Source organism: Jaculus jaculus, chromosome 16 (assembly GCF_020740685.1).
Source record: "Jaculus jaculus isolate mJacJac1 chromosome 16, mJacJac1.mat.Y.cur, whole genome shotgun sequence".
NCBI lineage: Eukaryota > Metazoa > Chordata > Mammalia > Rodentia > Dipodidae > Jaculus > Jaculus jaculus.
In genome coordinates, this window is record NC_059117.1 from 46202101 (window position 1) to 46222626 (window position 20526).

The 20526-nt window shown below is 39.7% G+C and overlaps 1 protein-coding gene and 1 pseudogene across 2 annotated transcripts in view; both read left to right on the forward strand.

Annotated features, from left to right (window-relative positions):
- The window catches only part of Fkbp9 (FKBP prolyl isomerase 9), a 165495-nt gene that overhangs the window by 85135 nt on the left and 59834 nt on the right, over positions 1-20526 (forward strand). The window lies entirely within an intron of this gene.
- On the forward strand, positions 16463-16887 carry LOC101605387 (annotated as a pseudogene).

The following is a 20526-nucleotide window of genomic DNA, read 5'->3' on the forward strand; positions in this document are numbered from 1 at the left end:
GTCTTCTTCCTGATTTTAGTGGGAAAGCTTCAGGTTTTTCTCCATATAGTATTATGTTGTCTGTAGGTTTGTGACAAATAGCCTTTATCATGTTGAGATATGTCCCTTCTGTTCCAAGTTTCTGTAGGCCTTTTATCTGCACCTAATGAGATGATCATATTGATTTTTGTCCTTCAGTCCATTTATATAATGTATTACATTTCTCAATTTGCATATGTCGAACCATCCCTGCATCTCTGGGATCAAGCCTACTTGGTTGGGGTGAATGATCTTTTTGATGTATTCTTGTATTCTGTTAGACATTATTTTGTTGAGAAACTTTGCATCTATGTTCATGAGGGAGAATGGTGTGTCGCTTTTGGTTTCAGGGTGATGCTGGCTTTGTAGTAGGAGCTTAGTAGGATTCCTTCCCTTTCTATTTCATGGGAAAGTTTGAGAAGCAATGATGTTAGTTTTTCCATGAAGGTCTGGTAACATTCACCAGTGAATCTATCTGGGCTTGTTTTTTTTCTTTTCCTTTTTTTAGTTGGGAAATGTTTTTTATAACTGCTTGGAACTCCATATTTGTTATAGGTCTATTTAAGTGGTTAATTGCATATTAATTCAATTTTGGTAGGTCATATAAATCAAGGCTATCCATTTCTTTCAGATTTTCAAACTTAGTGGAGTATATGTTCTTATAGTATGTCTCTATGATTTTTTATAATTTCTCTGGTATGTGTTGTGATGGTACCTTTTTCATATCTAATATTAATAATTTGTGTCCTTTCTCTTTCTTTTGATCAGATTTGCTAAGGGTTTATCAATCCTGTTTGTCCTTTCAAAGAACCAATTCTTTTTTTTTATTTATTTTTATTTATTTTTTAAATTTTTTATTTATTTATTTGAGAGCAACAGACACAGAGAGAAAGACAGATAGAGGGAGAGAGAGAGAGAATGGGCGCGCCAGGGCTTCCAGCCTCTGCAAACGAACTCCAGACGCGTGCGCCCCCTTGTGTATCTGGCTAACGTGGGACCTGGGGAACCGAGCCTTGAACTGGGGTCCTTAGGCTTCACAGGCAAGCACTTAACTGCTAAGCCATCTCTCCAGCCCAGAACCCATTCTTTGATTCATTGATTTTTTGGATTGTGTTTTGGATTTCTATTTCATTAATTTGTGCCCCAATCTTTATTATTTCTTCCTGATTTTTGGTTTGTCTTGTTGTTCTTTTTACAAGGCCTTCACCTTAAGGTGAAACATTAATTTGTTTACTTGCAACCTTTCTAATCCCCCCCTCTTGCCAGCTTTTTTTGAGGTAGGGTTCCATTCTAGTCCAAGCTGACCTAGAATTCATTATGTAGTCTCAGGTGGCCTCGAAGTCATGGTGCTCCTCCTACCTTTGCCTTCTTAGTGCTGGGATTAAAGGTGTGCACCACCATACCCAGCATCTTATTTCTTAATATAGGTCCTTAAAGGTATAGATTTCCCTCTTAGGACTGCCTTCATTGCCTTCATTGTGTCCCAAATGTTTTGATATGTTGTGTTCTCATTATCATTTCACTCTATGAATTTTTTTATTTCCTTCTTGATTTCTTCATTGACCCCTTCATCATTTAGTAGTGTATTGTTTACATTCCATGATTTTGTATATGTTCTATTTGAGGGAAATTTATAGCTTTAAGTGCCTATACTAAGAAATTATAGAGTTCACTTCATCTTAAGACCTTGGAAAAAGAAGAGCAAGGCAAACCAAAAATCAGTAGATGTGAAGAGATAATAAAGATTAGGGTAGAAGTTAATGAAATAGAAACAAACAAACAAAAAAAACCCAAAACAATACAATGAATCAATGAAACAAAAAGAATTGGTTCTTTGGAAGGATAAACCCTTAGCAAGTCAAAAATTAATAAAATTAGAGATGAAAAAGGCATCATTACAACAGATATCAGAAATTCAGAAAATCACAAGGACATAATTTAAGAATAAATATTCCTTTAAGTTTGAAAAAAGTCCAGGCCCACATGGATTCACTGATAAATTTTCCCCAGACCTTCATGGAAGAACTAAAACCATTGTTTCTCACACTTTTCCATAAAATAGAAAAAGATGGAATTCTACTGAACTCCTTCTATGAAGCCAGAATCACCCTGATACCAAAACCAGACAAAGATAGAACAAAAAAAAAAAAAAAGAAAAAGAAAGAAAATTACAGACCAATCTCTGTCATGAACATAGATGCAAAAATTCAACAAAATAGGGCTGGAGGGATGGCTTAATGGTTAAGGTGTTTGCCTACAAAACCAAAGGACCCAGGTTCAATTCCCTAGGACCCACGTTAGCCAGATGCACAGAGGGGTGAACATGTCTGGAATTTGTTTGAAATGGCTGGAGGCCCTGGAGTGCCCATTCTCTCTCTCCCTCTTTCTGTGTCAAATAAGTAAATGCGTAAAATATTAAAAAATTCAACAAAATATTGGCAAACAGAATACAAGAATATAACAAAAAGATCATTCACTCCGACCAAGTAGGCATTATCCCAGAGATGCAGGGATGGGTCAACATATGCAAATTGATAAATGTAATACATGATATAAATGGACTGAAGGACAAAATTCAAATGATCATCTCAATAGATATAGAAAAGGTATTTGACAAAATGAAACATCCATTCATGGTATAAGTCCTACAGAAATTGGGAATAGAAGGGACATATCTCAACATAATATAGGCAATTTATGATAAACCTACAGCCAACATAATACTAAAGGGGAAAAACTTGAAGCTTTTTCACTAAAATCAGGGACAAGGCAAGGGTGTCTACTGTTCCCACTTTTATTTAATATTATATTAGTACTGGAAGTCTTAGCTATAGCAACACGACAAAACACACTTATAAAAGGGTTACAAATTGGAAAGGAAGAGTTCAACTTAGTATTATTTACAGATGATATTATTGTATACACAAAGGACCCTTAAAGACTCTACCAGCAAACTGTTAGAGCTGATAAACACTTATACCAATGTAGCAGGATAGAAAAATAAATACACAGAATAAGTAGCTTTTTTATATACTAATAACAAACATGTGGAGGATGAAATTAGGGAATCACTCCAATTTGCAGTTGCCTCAATAAGTAAATAAATAAAGTACCTTGGAATAAATCTAACCAAGGAACTGAAGGATATCTACAATGAAAACTTCAAAAACACTCAAGCAAAGCCGAGCATGGTACTGCATGCCTTTAATCCAGCACTTGGGATTCGAGGCCACCCTAAGACTACATAGTGAAATCCAGGTCTGCCTGGGCTAGAGTGAGATGCTACCTCAAAAAACCAAAAAATAAAAAAAGAAAAGAAACAGTGAAATATTGCAGAAAACATTAGGAAATGGAAAGACATCCCATGTTCTTGGATTGGAAGTACCAATATTGTGAAAATGGCAATCTTACCAAAAGCAATCTATGCATTTAATGCAATCCCCATCAAAATTCCAATACCATTCTTCACAGAAATAGAAAGACCACTCCTAAAAATTCATTTGGAAGCACAAAAAAACTCCAATATCCAAAACATTTGGAGCAATAAAATTAAGTCTGGCAGTATCACCATACCTGATTTTAAGCTATATTACAAAGCCATAGTAACAAAAACAGCATGGTATTGGCACAAAGACAGACATGTAGATCAGTGGAGAGGACCCAGAATGTAAATCCAGGCTGCTATAGCCATTTGATTTTCAACAAAAATGCCAAAATCATGCACTGGAGAAAAGACAGCCTTTTAACAAGTGGTGGAAACTGGATCTCTGTATGTAGAAGGATAACAGTACATCCTTATATCTCCCTATGCAGAAGAATAAACCCAAATGCATGAAAGATCTAATATCTGACCTGAAACTGCTAGAGGAAAAGTTAGGGGAAACCCTTTAAAATATTGGCATAGGCAATGACTTTCTGAATATAAACTCCAGTTGCTCAGGAAACAAAACCACTAATCAACCACTGGGACCTCATGAAATTACAAATTTTTGTACAGTAAAGGATACTATGATCAGAGCAAAGATGCGCCCTACAGAATGGGAGAAAATCTTTACCAGCTATACATCTGACAAAGAGTTAATATTCAGGATATACAAAGAACCTAAAACAGTAAATAATATAAGATCAAACAACCCAATTAAAAAATGGGCTATGGAAGTAAATACAGAATTCTCAAAAGAAGAAATACAGATGGCCTATAAACATCTAATAAAATGTTCTACATTCTTAGCCATCAGGGAAATGCAAATTAAAACTTCTTTGAGATTCTATCTCACTCCTGTCAAAATGGCTACCATCATGATAACAAATGACAATAAATGTTGGTGAGGATGTAGAAAGAGAGGAACCCTTCTACACTGCTGGTGGGAATGCAGTCTGATCTAGCCATTGTGTAAATCAGTGTGGAGATTCCTAAGACAGCTGAAAATAGGTATACCATATGACACAACTGTACCACTCCTAGGTATATATGCCAAGGAGTCTTCTCACTACCTTAAGAGATACTTTCACAACCATGTTTATTGCAGCTCTGTTTATTCTTCTCAGCACTCCACCCCACTCTTGGTACCAATTTCTATAGCAGACAGCTTCAGGTTCGCTAAGATGAACTTCCAGACCAGGCGTAGTCATGGAGGAAGGGATATAGTTTTTAAATTTATTTTTATTATTTATTTATTTGAGAGAGGAAAAGAGGGAGAGAGAGAGAGACAGAGAGAGAGAGAGAGAGAGAGAGAGAGAGGGAGGGACGGAGAGAATGGGTGTGCCAGGGTGTCCAGCCATTGCAAACGAACTCCAGACGCATGTGCCACCTTGTGCATCTGGCTTACGTGGGTACTGGGGAATCAAACTGAGGTCCTTTGGCTTTGCAGCCAAGGGCCTTAACTGATAAGCCATCTCTCCAGCCTGAGGAAGGGATATATATTGACGTTTACAGATCCAGGGGAAGCTCCATAATGGCAGAAGAAGTAGGCCCTACTTTCACAGGTCCAAGCAGAGAGAAAGAAAAGCCACAAGCTGAAAGCCGCACAGCACATTTCAGGAACTCTAGGTAAAACTAGGCATTTTGCATATCTTAAGGTTGGAATTTCAAACCCACCACCACATCTTAAGATATGCTCAGTGACATCTCCTCCAACCAGGTGGCTGCAGATCCAAACTACAAACTAAGAAAACACTGAATATATTGGGGCCATCTATTCAAACTACTGCAGCAGCAACCACTGGGATGACCCAAAAGGCATCATAGTGTTGAGAAGATGTGACAGAGGAGTGTTAAGCACTGAAACATCTCTATCACACCTTCCAAGGCTCAGGGTCCATTAAAGAAGAGGTGGTAGGAAGAATGTAAAAGCCAAAGGAAGGGTAGGACTGGTTACTGTGCAATTGTCCAGATATTGACCTCAATATACATGATTTCACAATGCCTAGCACTACCTTCACAAGATCCTCATAATAGGAGGAAAGATGATGACATAAAAATAAAAGAGAGTAATGGAGAGAGGGAAGGGATATGATGGAGTGTGGATTAGTGAAGGGGAAGGTGGGGGAGGAGAGGGAATTATCATGTTTTTTTTTTGTCTGTAATGGAAGCTATCAATAAAACAAGTTAAAAAAACAAGTACTAGATATGAAAAACAGTAAGTCAAACAAAAATCTCTGTAGAAAGTCTTACCAATAGAATGGATCAAGGAGAGGATCTATCTATATATCTGTCTATATCTAAGGTAGCAGATATTTAGGTAACAAAGCTAAAACATTCCAACAAAGAGAAAGACAAAGTAATAGGAAGGTATGAATGGGAATTTCAAGACATTTAGGATACTTTGAAGAGATCAAGCTTAAGAATTCATGGTATAAAAGAAGAGTTTAGACTTCCGGTTAAGATGGCGGCATAGGTACCACACCAAAGCAGCCTAGGGGGGAAAAAGACCAAAAAAAACTCAGCAAAATACAAACTTTTACTAAAAAGTGAGGTGTACAGGAAATTGAAGCAGCAGCGGAGAAGTAGAAGAGACCAGAGCGTCCAGAACCTGCACAGGCCGACAAAAGCGGCTCCGGCAGCTCCGCCAACTGCCGCAGTGGCACACCAGAAAGCCACCAGGCTCGGCTTCAGCCGCAGGAAAAGCCAGGTGTGGGAGCTTCCACTCACACTGGCGCTCTCCGCAACTCAGGAACTGTGAAGGGAGAGCGGCAGTGAGCAACGGAGGAGCAGACCACAAGGTACAAGAACACGTGGAACAGCGAGAGAACCAGAGCAGCTGCGGCTCCCTCCCCTCCCCCACCGCCTGAGCCCAGCTCCGGTGAACAGAGTAGTGGTCCCAGGACACGGCCACGCCAACTTGAGCCGACAGCGGGACCCAAGCAGGAGCAGAGTTCGGCAGCAACATCAGTGGCTCCGGCACTGGTAACAGTGGCCCCAGCAGTAGCAGCTCCAGTCGCAGCAGCAGCAGTGGCAGACACAGCAGCAGCAGACCCAGGAGCGGCAGCAGCGGCAGCAGCGGCAGACCCAGCAGCAGCAGCTTCAGAGGCAGCAGCAGCAGTGGACACAGCAGCAGCAGCTTCAGCAGCAGTGGTGGCTCCAGCAGTGGCAGTTACAGCAGCAGCAGAGGCGGCAGCAGCGGTGGGTCCAGCAGCAGCACCTTCAGCAGCAGCGGCTACAGACCCAGCAGTAGCAGCTTGAGCAGCAGCAGTTCCAGCAGCAGGGGTGCTGATCTGCAGGGCCACACTTGCCAGGCTTGGTTTGCCCTGAAGGAAAAGCCAGTGCCCAGCTCCAGAAATCAGAACAGCGCCCTGACAACCCAGGCAGCAACTTGACTGAGACCAAAATCATCCAAGGCAACTGGGATTGCACCAGAGAAGTGTCTCACTTGGTTGCAAGCTGACTTGGATCCTTCAACAGACCAGAAATCTTAACCTCTTTGTTGATAGAGGATCTGGTCGTTATAATAACTACTCTTGCATACATACTCGGGGCTGTTTTTGATTGAATGTGTACAGTGTTTTAGAATCTACCTGTATTTTATTCCACTCAGCCTACTTGAATACTCCTATAGCAGGGAAACTCAACCCCTAAGAACATCTTTGTAGATACTCTGAGAGTCTTAAGAGCCACACCTAACAACTTAAGATCCTACCCTGAAATATATTACATCAAATCAATTGATACAGCTAAGAATACCCAGCTAGCTAGAAAATCCAAGCATTAACTTAATCCAAGAAGCAAAAATATATACATTATAACACAAGAAACACTAAAAAGCAAGACGATATAAATCCACCTAAAAATTAATGCATCAGAAATGTCCTCCAGTGAGAACGAGTTAGAGGAAATGCCTGAGAAAGAGTTCAAAAGAATGATTATAAATATGTTCAAAGAGGTCAAAGAACAAATCAGAATCAAAGAAGAAATCAAAGAGGAAATCAAAGGAATCAAAGAAGATGCAGGACACCAATTTCATGATATAAAGAAGGCAATACAAGACATAAATAAGGAAATAGAAATAATAAAGAAAAACCAGTCAGAATTACTAGCAATGAAGAACACAGTTAATGAAATAAAAAACTCTGTAAAAAAATCTCACCAGTAGGATGGATGAGGAAGAGGACAGACTATCTAAGCTAGAACACCAGGTGACAGATGTAATACAGAGAAAGACAAACTTATAGAAAAGTATGAGTGGGAATTTCAAGATATTCGGGACACTATGAAAAGATCAAATATAAGAATTCAGGGCATAGTAGAAGGAGAAGAATTCCACGCCAAAGGCATGGTAGGCATCTTCAACAAAATCATAGAAGAAAATTTCCCCCAAATTGGGAAAGAGGTGCCAATGCAGATAGAGGAAGGCTTTAGAACTCCAGCCAGACAAAACCTGGAAAGAACCTCACCTTGCCATATTATAATCAAACTTACAAACACAAACACCAAAGAAAAAATATTAAAAGCAGTTAGAGAGAAAAATCAGTTACCTACAAAAGCAAGCCCATCAGGATTACAGCAGATTATTCAACACAAACTTTTAAAGCCAGAAGGGCTTGGAGTGATATATTCCAAGTTCTGAAAGATAACAACTGTCAACCAAGGTTACTTTATCCTGCAAAGCTATCCATTCAAATAGACAGAGAAATAAGGACATTCCATGACAAAAGCAGGTTAAAGGAGTATTTGAAAACAAAACCAGTTCTACAGAAAATACTTGATAGAATCCTCTATGCTGAAGAAAAGGAAAAGCACACATAAGGAACCTAGAAAAACCAAGCAATACTCAAATACTAGTTAACACAAGAGAGCACAGGTAGAACCGGAAGCACACACACACAAAAAAAAGGCAAACATAAATACACACCTTTCAATAATATCTCTTAATATCAACAGCCTCAATGCCTCAACGAAAAGACATAGGTTTGCAGACTGGGTTAAAAAGCAGGATCCTACAATTTGTTGTCTCCAAGAAACTCACCTTTCTACAAAGGATAGACATTATCTTAGGGTGAAAGGTTGGAAGACGGTGTTTCAAGCAAATGGGCCTAGTAAACAAGCAGGGGTTGCTATCCTAATATCGGACAAGGTAGACTTTAGTCCAACGTTAGTCAAGAAAGATAAGGAAGGTCACTTTATATTGATTAAGGGCACACTCCAACAGGAGGACATTATAATCCTAAACATATAAGCACCTAACATGGGGGCTCCCAAATTTGTCAAACAAACACTATTAGAACTAAGGTCACAGATAACACCAAACACAGTGGTGGTGGGTGACTTTAACACCCCACTCTCATCAATCAAAAGGTCATCCCAGGAAAAAATAAACAGAGGCATCTGGACTAAATGAGGTCATAGAAGGAATGGACTTAACAGATATATACAGGACATTTCATCCAAAGGCTGCAAAATATACATTCTTTTCAGCAGCACATGGAACATTCTCTAAAATAGACCATATATTAGGACACAAAACAAATCTTAACATATACAGGAAAATTGAAATAATTTTTTGCATTCTATCTGACCACAATGGAATTAAACTACAAATCAGTACAAGAAAGGCTATAGAGCATACACAAAATCATGTAAACTAAACAGTACACTACTAAATAATGAATGGGTCAATGAAGAAATCAAGAAGGAAATAAAAAAGTTTATAGACTCAAATGATAATGAAAACACAACATATCAAAATCTCTGGGACACAATGAAGGCAGTTTTAAGAGGTAAATTTATAGCTTTAAGTGCCTATATTAAGAAATTAGAAAGGTCGCAAGTAAACGACCTAATGCTTCACCTTAAAGCCTTGGAAAAAGAAGAACAAGGCAAACCAAAAATCAGTAGACAGGAAGAAATAATAAAGATTAGGGCAGAAATTAATGAAATAGAAACAAAAAGAATAATCCAAAGAATTAATGAAACAAAGAGTTGGTTCTTAGAAAGGATAAACAAGATTGATAAACCCTTAGCAAATCTGACCAAAAGAAAGAGAGAAGAGACACAAATTAGTAAAATCAGAGATGAACAAGGTAACATCACAACAGATTCCAGAGAAATTCAAAAAATGATAGGGACATACTATAAAAGCATATACTCCACAAAGTATGAAAATCTGAAATAAATGGATGATTTCCTTGATCTATATGACCTACCTAAATTAAATCAAAATGAGATTAATCACTTAAATAGACCTATAACAAACATGGAGATCCGAACAGTTATCAATAATCTCCCAACTAAAACAAGCCCAGGCCCGGATGGATTCACTGCTAAATTTTACCAGACTTTTAAGTAAGAGCTAACACCATTGCTTCTTAAGCTTTTCCAGGAAATAGAAAAAGACGGAATTCTACCAAACTCCTTCTATGAGGCCAGCATCACCCTGATACCAAAACCAGGCAAAGATAGAACAAAAAAAGAAAATTACAGACCAATCTCCCTCATGAACATAGATGCAAAAATTCTGAACAAAATATTGGCCAACAGAATACAAGAGTATATCAAAAAGATCATTCACCCTAGCCGGGCGTGGTGGCGCACGCCTTTAATCCCAGCACTCGGGAGGCAGCGGTAGGAGGATCGCCGTGAGTTCAAGGCCACCCTGAGACGACAGAGTTAATTCCAGGTCAGCCTGGACTAGTGTGAGACCCTACCTCAAAAAAACCAAAAACCAAAAAATAAAAAAAGATCATTCACCCTGACCAAGTAGGCTTTAACCCAGAGATGTAGGGATGGTTCAACATATGCAAATCTATAAATGTAATGCATTACATAAACGGGTTGAAGGACAAAAATCACATGATCATCTCATTAGACACAGAGAAAGTATTTGACAAAATCCAACATCCCTTCATGATAAAAGTCCTACAGAGACTGGGAATAGAAGGAACATATCTCAATATAATAAAGGCTATTTATGACAATCCTACAGCCAACATATTACTAAATGGGGAAAAACTGGAAGCTTTTCCACTAAAATCAGGAACAAGACAAGGGTGTCCACTGTCCCCACTTTTATTTAATATAGTTTTGGAAGTCTTAGCCATAGCAATAAGGCAAGGGACACACATAAAAAGGATACAAATTGGGCTGGAGAGATGGCTTAGCGGTTAAACGCTTGCCTGTGAAGCCTAAGGACCCCGGTTCGAGGCTCAGTTCCCCAGGTCCCACGTTAGCCAGATGCACAAGGGGGCGCACGCATCTGGAGTTCGTTTGCAGAGGCTGGAAGCCCTGGTGCGCCCATTCTCTCTCTCTCCCTCTATCTGTCCTTCTCTCTGTGTCTGTCACTCTCAAATAAATAAACAAATAAATATTAAAAAAAAAGGGATACAAATTGGAAAGGAAGAGATCAAGTTATCATTATTTGCAGATGACATGATTCTATACATAAAGGACCCTAAAGACTCTACTAGCAAACTGTTAGAGCTGATCAAAACCTACAGCCATGTAGCAGGATACAAAATAAATACACAGAAATCAGTAGCCTTCATATATGCTAACAACAAACACATAGAGGATGAAATCAGAGAATCACTCCCATTCACAATTGCATCAAAAAAAATAAAGTACCTTGGAAAAACCTAACCAAGGAAGTAAGGAATCTCTACAATGAGAACTTTAAAACACTCATGTGAGAAATTGCAGAAGACACTAGGAAGTGGAGAAACATCCCTTGTTCCTGGATTGGAAGAATCAATATTGTGAAAATGGCAATCTTACCTAAAGCAATCTACACATTTAATGCAATCCCTATCAAAATTCCAAAGGCTTTCTTCATGGAAATAGAAAAAAACAATCCAAAAACTCATTTGGAATCACAAAAAACCTCGAATATCTAAAATAATACTGAGCAACAAAAATGAGGCTGGTGGTATCACCATACCTGATTTTAACCTATAGTACAGAGCCATAGTAACAAAAACAGCATGGTACTGGCACAAAAACAGACATGTAGATCAGTGGAACAGAATAGAGGACCCAGATGTAAGCCCAAGTAGCTATAGCCACCTGATATTTGATAAAAATACCGAAAGTACTCATTGGAGAAGAGACAGCCTCTTCTGCAAATGGTGTTTTGAAAACTGGATATATATCTGCAGAAGGATGAAAATAGATTCTTCTCTCTCTCTATCCAGAAGAATTAAGTCCAAATGGATTAAAGCCCTTAACATCAGACCTGAAACTCTGAAACTGCTAGAGGAAAAAGTAGGGGAAACCCTTCAACATATTGTTCTTGGCAAAGACTTTCTGAATACAACCCCTATTGCTCAGGCAATAAAACCACAGATTAATCACTGGGACCTCATGAAATTACAAAGATTTTGCACTGCAAAGGACACAGTGAAGAAAGCAAAGAGGCAACCTACAGAATGGGAAAAAATGTTCGCCAGCTATATATCTGAAAGAGGATTAATATCTAGGATATACAAAGAACTCAAAAAGTTTAATATTAAGGAATCAAACAAGCCAATCAAAAAATGAGCTATGGAGCTAAATAGAGCATTCTCAAAGGAAGAAATACGAATGGCATGTTAGCATCTAAAAAAATGTTCTACGTCACTAGTCATCAGGGAAATGCAGATTAAAACTACCTTGAGATTCCATCTCACTTCTGTCAGATTGGCCACCATCATGAAAACAAATGATCATAAATGTTGGCAGGTATGTGGAAAAAAAGGAACCCTTCTACACTGCTGGTGGGAATGCAATCTGGTCCAGACATTGTGGAAATCAGTGTGGAGTTTCCTAAAACAGCTAAAGATTGATCTTTCATATGACCCAGCTATAGCACTCCTAGGCATATATCCAAAGGACTCATCTCATTTCCTTAGAAGAACATGCTCAACCATGTTTATTGCTGCTCAATTTATAATGGCTGGGAAATGGAACCAGCCTAGATGTCCCTCAACTGATGAGTGGATAATGAAGATGTGGCACATTTAAACAATGGAGTTCTACTCAGCGGTAAAGAAAAATGAAGTTATGAAATTTGCAGAAAAATGGATGGACCTGGAAAGGATTATACTAAGTGAGGTAACCCAGGCCCAGAAAGCCAAGCGCCATATGTTCTCTCTCATATGTGGATCCTAGCTACAGATGATTGGGCTTCTGCGTGAGAATGAAAATACTTAATAGCAGAGGCCAGTAAGTTAAAAAGGAGACATAAAGGGAAGAGAAAGGAAGGGAGGAGGATACTTATTAGGTTGATATTGTATATATGTAATTACAATGATTGTAATGGGGACGTAATATGATAGAGAATGCAATTTCAAATGGGAAAGTGTGGGGGTGGTGAGGGAGGGAATTACCATGGGATATATTTTATAATCATGGAAAATGTTAATAAAAATTAAAAAATAAAAATAAAAATAAATTTAAAAAAAAGAGTTTAGCTGCATAGTAAGTTTCTCAACAAACCAGAAAAGAAAATTTCCCCAAATAGGATAAGATATGATATAGGAGGCATTTAGAACTCCAGACAGACAAAACCAGGAAAGAATCTCTCCTTGCCATATATATATATTTTTTTCTTTTATTAAAAAGATTTATTTATTTTATTTATTTATTTTATTTATTTGAGATTGACAGGCAGAGAAAGAGGCAGAGAGAGAGGAAATGGGTGTGCCAGGGCCTCCAGCCACTGCAAACAAAATCAAGATACATGCGCCACTTTGTGCATCTGGCTTATGTGGGTACTGAGGAATCAAGCCTCAAACCAGTGTTCTTAGGCTTCACAGGCAAGTACTTAACCACTAAGCCATCACTCCAGCTTTTTTTTTTCTTTTTTTGAGGTAGGGTCTTGTTGTAGGTCAGGGTGACCTGTAATTGACTATGTAGTCTCAGGCTGGCCTCAACCTCAACAGCAATCCTCTAAAACTGTCTCCAATGTGCTGAGATTAAAGGCATGTGCCACCACACCCGGCCTCCTTGCCACATTATAATTAAATGACTAAACACTCGGACCAAAGAAAATATATTGAAAGCAGTAAGATAAAAGCATTAAGTCACCTCTATAGGCAAGCCAATCAGGAGAACAGCAGATTACTCAACAGAAACTTTAAAAGCCAAAGGCTTGGAATTATGTATCCCAAGTTTTGAAAGACAACAACTATCAACAAAGATTACTATGTCCAGCAAAACTATCTATCATGGTTGAAGAAACAAAAACTTTCAGCAACAAAAATGAGCTAAAGGAATATAAGCCAGCTGTACAAAACATAATTGTAGGGCTGGGGAGATGGGTTAGTAGTTAAGGCACTTGCCTGAAAAGCCTAAGGACCCAGGTTCAATTCCTCACTACCTACATAAGCCAAATGTACAAGGTCGTGCATGCGTCTGGAGTTTATATGCAGTGGCTGGAGGCTCTGGTGCTGTGGTGCGCCCATTCTCTCTCCCTCCCTTTTCTGTTTAAAATAAGTAAATAAATATTTTTTAAATTTAATTTATTAGTTTTCTTTTCAGCAAATACAGGCAGTTTGGTACCATTGTTTAGGCTCATCCATGCTCTACCCCTTCCCATTGGACCCTCCTTGTTGATGTAAATGGGTCGTGCATTGTGGAGTTAGCCCACAGTTATTGGTACAATAAATGTCTCTGCATATCTTGACCCAACATGTGACTCTGACATTCTTTCTGCCCCCTCTTCCGCAAAATTTACCTGAGTCATGTTGGGTTCATTTTTGGTCTGCTTCAGTGCTGTGGTGTTGGGGGCCTCTGAGGCTCTGGCTCTCTGATTTGGTAGGAGTTGATTTTTCTCTGTGTTGGTCTCTTTCCCCTTTGTGCTGGTATCCGGGTCATCAGGAAAACATCAACCTTGCTTGTTTTGCCAATTGTCCTTAGTTTCAGTCGGGCCCCTTTTGAGGTATGACGCGGTGGCTCTCTCCTTAGGATCTGCATCTATCTGAAAAAGAGAAGCAGATTCTCCAATGGAGAGTAAGTTAGCACCTGGAAAATTGAGATAACACTTACTTTTTTGAGAGAGAGTTTGATAGGTGTAGGCCCTCTTGTACCCCATGACTGATGGTAGCTTGGTATTGGAGAGTGAGCTTATGTTTGGGTATGGTTCTGTCTTGTTTCCCAGCTCCAGCTATGGGTCTCGTACCACTGAGGGCATCAGTTAGCCAAATCAAGAGCAGTTGGTTCGCCACCATGGCTGTGTGCCACTATTGCACTTGTGTGGGCTTCATATCAGGTTACTTGTTGCTAATTAGATTAGACAATGAGTTGCTTGGACAGATATTGGTCATTTTCCCCAGTCGCCCATGTAGCACCTTCTGACACTAGACACACTGACTGTCTGGGGACTGACTCTCTCCTGGCTTCCAGCCATGCTGTTCCATTTTACGTGTCAGCTGCGTATGGAGTCTTCAGCAATAGGGTCTTACCACTGACCTTTGGTGGGTCATCAAGTGTAAATAAATATTTTTAAAAAATGAAAATAATTGCAGAGATACTTTGGACTAGAGAAATAAAAACACATGCATGAGAAAACAACAACAAAACCAACTAGGTTCAAATAATAGTTGCTATAAGAAAGTAACAGAAAAGCCAGGAATGGTAGCTCATGCCTTTAATCCCAGCACTAGGGAGCCAGAGGTAGGAGGATCGCCATGAGTTCAAGGCTACCTTGAGACTACATAATGAATTCCAGGTCAGCCTGGGTAAGACTTTACCTCAAAAAACTTAAAAAACAAAAAAAAAAAAAAAGGAAAGTAACAGAAAAACAGGAAGCACCACAAAGTCAAAAAGCATGTCAAGGCTAGAAAAATGGTTTAGTGTTTAAGGTACTTGCTTGTGAAGCCAAAGGACCCACGTTTGATTCCCCTGAATCCACATAAACCAAATGCACATGGTGGTGTGTATATCTGGAGTTTGTTTGCAATTGTTAGAGACCCTGGTGTGCCCATTTTCTGTTTTTTTTTTTTTTTTTTTTTGGTTTTTTGAGGTAGGGTCTCACTCTGGTCCAAGCTGACCTGGAATTAACTCTGTAGTGTCAGGGTGGCCTTGAACTCACGGCAATCCTCCTACCTCTGCCTCCCAAGTGCTGGGATTATAGGTGTGCACCACCATGCCTGGCCATTCTCTGTTCTTAAATAAATAAATACAAAAAATACTGTTAAAGAAGATAAAGAAGGCCTTGGATCTATATTTTAAAAAGAAGGAATGGCAAAAATAAATACACAGCTTTCAACAATAATTCCTTTTTTAAATTTTTAAAAATTATTTATTTATTTATTTGAGAGCGACAGACACAGAGAGAAAGACAGATAGAGGGGGAGAGAGAGAATGGGCGCGCCAGGGCTTCCAGCCTCTGCAAACGAACTCCAGACGCATGCGCCCCCTTGTGCATCTGGCTAACGTGGGACCTGGGGAACCGAGCCTCGAACCGGGGTTCTTAGGCTTCACAGGCAAGCGCTTAACCGCTAAGCCATCTCTCCAGCCCAATAGTTCCTTTTTTAAAGTATTTTTTAAAATTTATTTTGCAAGCAGAGACAGAGAGAAAGGGAATTCCAGGGCCTCTAGCCACTGCAAATAGACATCAGGTGCACTTAGTGCATCTTGCTTTATATAGGTACTGGGGATTGGAAGTTGGGTTGTTAGGCTCTGCTGGCAAGTGATTTAACCGCTAAGCCATCTCTTCAGTCTTAAGCTTGGTGTTTTACTGGGGGCAGGAATCCAGGTAGGGTTTTGTTCTAACCTAGGCTGACCTGTACTTAGTCTTACGCTCACTTCAAACTCACAGCGATCCTCCTACCTCAGCCTCCTGAATGCTGGTGTTAAAGGCATGTGCCAACACATTGGCCATTTAAAAAAATACATTATTTATTTATTTATTTGTCAGCAGAGAGATAGAGAGGAAGAAACAGATAGAATGTCTGTCTCCTTGCCGCCGCCAGGTTGCGCAGAGGTGGATGCTCGGGTGCTTTCAAGTTTTGGCTTCATCTATAACCCACTGCCATGGCCGAGGAAGGCATTGCTGCTGGAGGTGTAATGGACATGAACACTGCTCTGCAAGTGGTGCTGAAGAGCGCCCTCATCCATGATGGCCTAGCACTTGGAATCTGTGAAGCTGCCAAAGCCTTAGACAAATGCCAAGCCCCTCTCTGTGTGCTTGCATCCAATTGTGATGAGCCCATGTATGTCAAGTTGGTGGAGGCCCTTTGTGTTGAACACCAAATCAACCTAATTAAGGTTGATGACAACAAGAAACTAGAGGAATGGGTAGGCCTCTGTAAAATTGATCGAGAGGGGAGCCCTGCAAGGTGGTTGGCTGCAGCTGTGTAGTTGTTAAGGACTATGGTAAGGAATCTCAGGCCAAGGATGTCATCGAAGAGTACTTCAAATGCAAGAAATGAACAAATAAAAATATGGCTCATTTTCTTATAAAAAAAAAACAAACCAAAACCAGATAGAATGTATGTGCCAGGCCAAACAAACTCCAGATACATGTGTCACCTTGTGGATATGGCTTTATGTGGGCACAGGGGGACAGAACCCAAATCATCAGGCTTTGCAGGCAAGTGAATTAACCACAAATCCATTTCTCCAGGCCCTAATAGCTATTTGTTAAACACATTTCTTATTTGCAAGGAGAGCAAAAGAGCAGAGAGAGAGAGAGGAGGGGGAGGAAGAGAGAGAGAGAGAGACAGACACCAGGAACTCTTTCCATTGCAAAAAACAAAACAAAACAAAACAAAACCCAGAGGCATACACCACTTTGTGCATATGGCTTTATTTGGGTACTGGACAACAGGACCCAGGCGATCAGTTTTGTAAGCAACTTCCTTTAACCACTGAGCAATTTCTTCAGCCCTCAATAATAATTCTTTTTAAAAATTATTTACTTTCTTTTCTTTTCTTTTCTTTTTTTTTTTCTTTTTTTTTCTTTTTTTGGTTTTTTGACGTAGGGTCTCACTCTAGCCCAGGCTGACCTGAAATTCACTATGGAGTCTCAGGGTGGCCTCGAACTCATGGCAATCCTCCTACCTCTGCCTCCCGAGTGCTGGGATTAAAGGTGTGCGTCACCACGCCTGACTCTTTTTTTTTTTTTTTTACTTTTGTATTTTTAAATTTTTTTTCAAATTTTTATTAACAACTTCCATGATTATAAAAAAATATCCATGGTAATACCTTCCCTCCCCCTACTTTCCCCTTTGAGACTCCATTCTCCATCATATTCCCTCCCCATCTCAATCAGTCTCTCTTTTATTTTGTTATCATGATCTTTTCCTCCTCTTATGATGGTCTTGTGTAGATAGTATCAGGCACTATGAAGTCATGGATATCCAGGGCATTTTGTGTCTGGGGAGAACATTGTGAGAAGTCCTAACCTTCCTTTGGCTCTTACATTCTTTCTGCCACCTCTTCCACATTAGACCCTGAGCCTTGGAAGGTGTGATAGATATATTGCAGTACAAAGCACTCTGGTCACTTCTTTCCAGCACCATGATACCTTCTGGGTCGTCCCAAGGTCACTGCCATCTGAAAAGAGAAAATTCTCCACCAAAAGTGAGAGTAGGGGTATGAACATTAAGAGAAGTGCTTATAGGGCAGTTTGATAAGCATAGTATATACATTTAGGCAGACAGCAGCAGACGTTATACCCCTAGGGATCATGACTACCCCTGTTTTAAGTTTTCAGTATCAGGGATGTATTCCCTCCCATGGAGCACGCCTCTAGGCCAATTAGAGAGCAGTTGGTTTCCACCATGACAGATGTGGCACTATTGCCCCTCTTGGCCTGGTTAGCCAAATATAAGGCTTGCATTGTCCACTTTTGAATATCTTCGCTGGTGATTTCTCTTTCTTCCATTGAATTGCATGCAGAATGGCTTTTTACAGCTTTCTGTCAGGTGGTCTACATGGAGGAGGTTTTCAGCTCAGCTCCAGTAGGATTTCTCAGTGACCTTGCAGCACAAATATGTGGAGTCTTCAGCAATAGGGTCTTACCATCTATTCCTGGTGGGAAACCAAGGGCCTCGGCAATGGCCTGTAATGTTTTGGGGTCATCAGGGACCTCCCTGGCCAACAACTCCCCAGAAGGTACCCCATCCCTGGCACTGAAAATTTTCTAGCAACAATGTACACCTCCTAGGCGTTCCATTGTCCAAAAAAGTAGGATTCCTTATGGTTTATTTATATCCTCTTAGATTTTGACTAGCCCTCCCTCCACTTTTCCTTTACTTGTTCTCTTCCCCTGACCTCACTGTGGGCCTATTCACCCCATTAATCTCTCCTTCTACTTACATATATTCAGTACCATCCTACTAAGTACACACACCCCTTCCTTTCTCTTCTCTTTATCCTTCTTTTCTAGCTTATTGGCCTCTGCTGCTGAGATTTTCCTTCTCATACAGAAGCCCAATAATCTGTAGCTAGGATCCACATATGAGAGAGAACATACGACATATGGCTTTCTGGGCCTGGGTTACCTCACTTAGTATAATCCTTTCCACACCCATCCATTTTCCTGCAAATTTCATCTTCATTTTTCTTTACCACTGAGTAGAACTCCATTGTATGTGTGTGCCATATCTTCATTATCCAAACATGAGTTGAAGGACATCAAGGCTGGTTGCATTTCCAAGCTATTGGGAATTGAGCAGCAATAAACATGGTTGAGCAAGCATTTCTAAGGTAATAAGATGAGTCCTTAGGATATATACCTAGGAGTGTTATAGCTGGGTCATATGGTAGATCAATTTTTAGCTGTCCTAGGAACCTCCACGCTGATTTCCACAATGGCTGGACCAGATTGCATTCCCAGCAACAGTGTAGAAGGGTTCCTCTTTTTCCACATCCTTGCAAGCATTCCTGGTCATTTGTTTTCATGATGGTAGCCAATCTGACAGGAGTGAGATAGAATCTCAATGTATTTTAATCTGCATTTCCCTGATGACCAGGGATGTAGAACATTTTTTTAAATGCTTATATACCATCTGTATTTCTTCTTTTGAGAACTCTCTATTTAGTTCCATAGTCCTTTTTTTTTTTTTTTTTTTTTGGTTTTTCAAGGTAGGGTCTCACTCTGGTCCAGACTGACCTGGAATTAACTATGTAGTCTCAGGGTGGACTTGAACTCATGGCAATCCTCCTACCTCTGCCTCCCGAGTACTGGGATTAAAGGCGTGTGCCACCACGCCCGGCTCCATAGTCCATTTTTAATTGGCTTGTTTAATTTCTTATTATTTAAGTTTTTGAGTTCTTTGTATATCCTAGATATTAATCCTGTATGAGATGTATAGCTGGTGAAGATTTTTTTTCCCATTCTCTAGGTTGCCTCTTTGCTTTATTCAGTGTCCTTTCCTATACAAAATCTTTGTAATTTCATGAGGTCCCAGTAGTTAATCTGTGGTTTTATTCCCTGAGAAATTGGGGTTATATTCAGAAAGTCTTTGCCAAGACCAATATGATGAAGGGTTTCCCCTACTTTTTCCTCTCACAGTTTCAGAGTTTCAGGTCTGATGTTAAGGTCTTTAATCCATTTGGACTTAATTCTTGTGCACGGAGAGAGAAGGATCTATATTCATCCTTCTACAGATACATATCCAGTTTTCCCAATACCATTTGCCAAAGAGGCTGTCTTTTCTCCATTGAGTATTTGTGGCATTTTTATCGAATACCAGGTGGCTATAGCTGCCTGGATTTACATCTGGCTTCTCTATTTTGTTCCATTGATCCACATGTCTGCTTTTGTGCCAGTACCATGCTGTTTTTGTTACTATGGCTCTGTAGTATAGGTTAAAATCAGGTATGGTAATAGCACCAGCCTTATTTTTTTTTTCTTTTTTTTTTTTATTAACATTTTCCATGATTATAAAATATATCCCATGGTAATTCCCTCCCTCACCACCCCCACACTTTCCCGTTTGAAATTCCATTCTCCATCATATTACCTCCCCGTTACAATCATTGTAATTACATATATACAATATCAACCTATTAAGTATCCTCCTCCCTTCCTTTCTCCACCCTTTATGTCTCCTTTTCAACTTACTGGCCTCTGCTACTAAGTATTTTCA